Source organism: Varanus komodoensis, unplaced genomic scaffold (assembly GCF_004798865.1).
Source record: "Varanus komodoensis strain SLA01 unplaced genomic scaffold, ASM479886v1 scaffold54, whole genome shotgun sequence".
Taxonomy (NCBI): Eukaryota; Metazoa; Chordata; class Lepidosauria; order Squamata; family Varanidae; genus Varanus; species Varanus komodoensis.
In genome coordinates this window covers 5,064,819-5,070,818 of record NW_025336142.1, presented here as the reverse complement: position 1 = coordinate 5,070,818, position 6,000 = coordinate 5,064,819, and positions in this window count along the sequence as shown.

Here is a 6,000-nt window from a genome sequence, read left to right as displayed (position 1 = left end):
CTCCCCTCCCTTTGCCACTAGACCAGTTATCTTCGCAGAATCCAAGGAGAGGTTTTTCCAACTGAGTCCATTGTTGCTGTTGTTAGTCGGGAAGTCATGTCGGACCCATCCTGACCCCATGCACAACATTCCTCCAGGCCATCCTGTCCTCCACCATCCCCCAGAGTCCACTCAAGCTCACACCAACTGCGTCAGTGACTCCATCTAGCCACCTCATCCTCTGCCGTCCCCTTCTTCTTTTGCCATCCATTGTGCCCAGCATTAGGCTCTTCTCCAAGAAATCCTTCCTTCTCATTAGGTGGCCAAAATATTTGAGTTTCATCTTCAGGATCTGGCCTTCTAAAGAGCAGTCAGGGTTGATCTCCTCTAGCACTGACCGGTTTGATTGCCTTGCGGTCCAAGGGACTCGCAGGAGTCTCCTCCAGCACCACAATTCAAAGGCCTCAATCCTTCGGCGCTCAGCCTTCCTTATGGTCCAGCTTTCACAGCCATACATTCCAACTGGGAAAACAATAGCCTGCACTTTTGTTGGCAGGGTGATGTCTCTGCTTTTTAGTATGCTATCTAGCTTTGCCATAGCTTTCCTCCCCAGGAGCAAGCGTCTTTTAATTTCTTGGCTGCAGTCCCCATCTGTGGTGATCTTGGAGCCCAGGAAAATAAAATCTGTCACTACCTCCATTTGTTTCCCATCTATTTGCCAGGAAGTGAGAGGACCGGATGCCATGATCTTAGTTTTCTTAATGTTAAGTTTCAAGTCAACTTTTGCACTCTCCTCCTTCACCTGCATCAAGAGGCTCTTTAGTACCTCTTCACTTTCTGCCGTTAGAGCGGTATCATCTGCGTATCTGAGGTTGTTGACATTTCTCCCAGAAATCTTAATTCCAACTGGAGATTCATCTAGCCCCACCTTTCTCATGATGTGCTCTGCATATAAGTTAAATAGGCAGGGCGACAGTATACAGCCTTGCCGAACTCCTTTCCCAATTTTGAACCAATCAGTGGTTCTGTGTCCAGTTCTCACTGTTGCTTCTTGACCTGCATATAGGTTTCTCAAGAGACAAACAAGATGGTCTGGTACTCCATTTCTTTAAGAACTTGCCACAATTTGTTGTGATCCACACAAGCAAAGGCTTTAGCATAGTCAATGAAGTAGAAGTAGATGTTTTTCTGGAACTCCCTAGCTTTCTCCATGATCCAATGTATGTTGGCAATTTGATCTCTAGTTACTCTCTCCCTTCAAAATCCTGCTGGTACTTCTGGTAGTTCTCTGTCCACATACTGCTGGAGTCTAGCTTGTAGGATTTTGAGCATCACTTTGCTAGCATGTGAAATGAGTGCAATGGTGCGGTAGTTTGAACATTCTTTGGCATTGCCCTTCTTTGGGATGGGAATGTAAACTGACCTTTTCCAATCCTGCGGCCACTGTTGAGTTTCCCAAATTTGCTGGCATATTGAGTGTAGCATTTTTACTGCATCATCTTTTAAGATTTTGAATAGCTGAGTTGGAATACTGTTACCTCCACTAGCTTTGTTGTTGCTCAGACTTCCTAAGGCCCATTTGACTTCACATTCCAGGATGTCTGGCTCAAGGTCAGTGACCACCCCATCGTGGTTATCAGGGATGTTAAGCTCTTTCTTGTATAGTTCTTCCGTGTAATCTTGCCATCTCTTCTTAATCTCTTCTGCCTCTGTTAGGTCCCTGCCATTTTGGTCCTTTATCATGCCCATCTTTCATGAAACATTCGCTTCATATCTCAGTTTTCTTGAAGAGATCTCTGGTCCTCCCTATTCTATTGTTTTCTTCTATTTCTTTGCACTGTTCATTTAAGAAGGCACTCTTATCTCTTCTGGAATTCTGCATTCAATTGGGTGTATCTTTCCCTTTCTTCCTTGCCTTTCGCGTCCCTTCTTTCCTCAGCTATTTGTAAAGCTTCCTCAGACAGCCATTTTGCTTTCTTGCATTTCTTTTTCTTTGGGATGGTTTTAGTTGCTACCTCTTGTACAATGTTGTGAACCTCCATTCATATTTCATGAGTCCATTACTACTTCTCTAATTCCCCAGTGCATTCATTCCATATGATAACTCCATGTCTATATCATAGCACAAAACACATGGCAGTACAATACAGCATTTTTCTCACTCTTGCAATCCTAGACTGTTCTAGGCATTGTCTTGCCACTGATAAAAATCATTAGCATGGCAGAGTCTTCAGCTTGGCCAATTTTTCTAGGGGAAGAAGAGCTGGAAGATTAACTGGGCAAAGCTGCAACTTACTCACCCGGTTCCATCACTGGCATCTCCAAGTCAGCTGAGCCTCACCCAGTCTGAAACGCTGGAGAGCTGCCAAGGTCAGGGTGGACCTCATGCAGGCAGCTTCCCTCAGGTCAATGCCTGCACTGAGGATTGGGTTGCTTTTACCCATGGGCTCGTGCATTCACACATACCTAATGCTCCCTCTTCCGAATCCTGCTGCAAATGGCTGGGGTAGAGGAGACCCTTTCATGTCCCCAGCACTCATGCTGAAGTTCAGTGGGACTGCTGAAGAGCATGAAGCCCTATTCTGTACCGCATTTCTCTAGGAAAAGAGGGCATGGAAGGACGGTTCTGTGCACAGCATCTGCTCCTGTGACCAGCCCTGCAAACTGGCAAGCCGATGGAAGACCAAGTTTCAGGGAGGTGGTAGGCATGAAGGCACCCTGCATTCCTCAGTTTGGAAACTCTAACTCCTTCACTGCGTGATTCTGACTTCCCAGGGCAGATGAATATTGGACCGAGAGGCCTGTTTCTTTCCTGATGGACCATTGTAGTGGACCACCATTGTTCTGAGCTATCTGCTTCCCTGCAGGTGTTATAGCAAACCATTGCATTGCATTGGTGAGGAAATGGCTCTTGAAGAGGCCCTTGAAAGTGGGCTCGGCAGAATCACAATCTTGACTTTCATGGAATTAATTTCCAGTCCTGATACCGCACTGTAAATAAGACATTTAGTGACTAGAACTGGCAGTGACCTTTCAGGGTTGGATAGATAGAAAATCACGTTATCAGCACAAATGCCCCTATTTTGTGATGTCTTGTTTGTATTTGCAAACCTTCTGTTTGATCATGACAGATGACCACAAGGGGAAAAAGTTCTGTTGTCAAGGAGAATAAAACTGGAGAATGAGGTGGATTCCCTTTTTCAGTGGGAATGTCCTTAAAGCTTTCTCCTTGATGCTGGCAGGGACCATAACATGGGAATGCAATTCATCCACTGTTTGGCCAAAAGTGGGGCTAAAACCCATAGGCGAGTGGGCTACTTTTCACTTCACTTTTCAGTGAACACGAATGTTTCAAAAGAAGGTTCTGCTTGAAGGCTTCTTCTTGAAACCAAGAAGTCATAAAATGCAATTGTAGTCTTTGAGAACTACAAATAAATATGAAAGAAGCTGTGCCATTCAAAATGTAACCTCATTCTGCTTCTGTCCTCAGTACATGTGAAATGCCAAAGATTTCGTATCAAGAGCGAGGAAAGAGTGCCATCTACTGAATCACAGAAGTCGGGCGGCTCAAAGAAGTCATCCAAACATGTCCCTTTCTGATCAGTGCTGGATTGTTTTTAAGACAACACAAAGGATCTGTGTAAAAACAGGGCTGCCACAACAGGCTGTAGTTTTATGTTACATAATTTTACTTTTAACCCACCTTGCTCTGACTCCCATCCTTGCACCCTTTGTGATAACACTTGCCACATTTCTGGATTCCGTGCAATCTCTTAGGCTGAATGCCGAAATAGCTTTATGTATTCTTACGTATGTTTATTCTTATTCTATGTACTTCCCCATCCATTCTTGCTGCTCTAAATCCATGAACATAGTATAACAAGTGCAAGGGTGCAATTCTGAAAATAAGCTGGCATTGACCTAAATGGAGCTTATTTCTGAGTAGACATACTTAGGGCTGCATGTTTAATCTAACAATCTCTAGGCAAACCATACACCTTACATGGAGAAAAGCTAGGGGAAAGAATATCACTGAAAAATAATGTAGTGCCTTTTAGGTTAACTGTACAAAATTGCATGAGAAACTTAGTTATTTGCTAAATAAAGGCATTTCTTTATATTAGCTGCAGGTAATCAAGATCAGGTGCTTTCCAAGGGAAGGGAAGGGGAGCAGGAGGGGAGGGAAGTGTGTCATTCTAACACTAAGAACACTAAGAACAGAATTTCCTGTTTAAGGAGTGTACTTCATAATAACTCTCTTATTTTAGCAGGCCATCACAAAGCAAACTATACAATAAAAGCATGATTGGCACATGCATGATACCTTGCATAAACTAGCAGTAAATTATAATAATGCTTAGCATTTATATGGGAACTCAAAAGCTGTCTTTTAGGAGACATAACAGCAATGGGGAGGGCCGGTCCTTTCCTCCCCACTCACTTCCCCTCTCTCTCCACCCCCAGCAACACACCAGGAAGGAGCAGGTCACTCTTGCCAGACCTTTGCAATGACGGTTTGCAGAACTCTTTCAAAATTAGGCCAGGGGGCCACAGGCAGTCCAAGGGCAGTCAGTTGCCCCACTTGAGTGTAGACTGCCCAACACATTAGCCATCTCATGACCTTCACAGCCAACCATAAGGTATTGCCATTTCCATTGTAGGTGGCTGAGGTTGACAAAAGACAAGATCATGGAAGAAATGAAAATTTGACTAGAAACCTCCTGTGAAAAACTTAAGTTATCTTTATATATCTGATTGTTTGGTAATTCGTATTTTTAAACAGCTGCCAATAAAGGAAATCTTGTTTCTGCTCCACTTTGGTGTAGGCAATGAAAAAAAGAAGGAAAAAAAGAGGACCCAATCAAAAAAAGGAATCATTTGTAGATGGATGTGCTTTTAATTACCTTGCAACAAAGGCGATGGTTTGGGCAGCTGATTAACCCAAATGTACACCTAGCATAATGAGTTACCTGTATCTAATTTGTTGTCAACAAAGATGTAACACGCTAATTATCAGATTTGTCAAACATCTGAGAAGGTGTGATGTTCAGGAACCCAAACAAGTTAAAAGTGCTCTTGGGCAACTCCTTAGAGTTGCAGCCTGCATGAAAGGAGACTGCTCACCATTTCATAGATGGTAAGGTTGCTTTGCTGATCTTTTCAAGTACTGGCTTGAAACATTCCTGTGTTCTCTCTCTCTCTCTCTCTCTCTCAGACACACACACACACACAATATGCTTTCAGGGTTCAGGCAAAATTCTTTCCCACTAAAATGTGGGAGGGCAACCATTTTGGCTTGCCTGTGTGTGTTGCACCAGTGCACAACTCTTGCTTGTTCTTAAAAACAAAACAACCTGTTTTGAAATTCCATCTCTGGAGGGCAGGACGGAGCACATCCTGGAAGTGAGTGACATGCCTGGGAGGCCACTATGCCAGGAGCAGTTCAGCTGAATAGCTGGGGGAGGCTTTTCACAGGAGGAATCTCAGCCTGCACAAAACATTTCTTCTTCCTCTTCTTTAGTTAAAGAACCTCATCAAGTTGTGACTGCTTGCAGTGCTCCATGTGGGAAGCCATGTTTGGCCCACGGGGGCTTCTAATCAGGCACAGAATTTCAGAAGGCTACAAGGGAATTGTATCCAGGCAGGAAACACTGTAGAGTAGAAGGCAGGGGAACAGGAAAGCTTCTGCATCTAACTCCTGTTCCACTTCCTCTGTGTAACAGGATGGAAAACATTATTGCATGCTTCCTCCAGGATGGGAAGGAAAGAAATCAGAGAACAAGGAAGTGCTCTCAGAACTCATCATTGAAATGCAACTAAAAAGCTTGCTTGACATGTGCTTGGACTCTGTGATATTTGCTGGAAAGGCTCCCTTAATCAATCCAACCTATGACAAAGCACCATTATCGCCTGCATCATGCAACTAAAAACAGGCGTAGCCTTGGTGATGTGAAATGCACTAGATATACTACCTGGTTTAAAGCATTTTCATCTTTCCTCTCTGTTCCATATGCTTTGAGG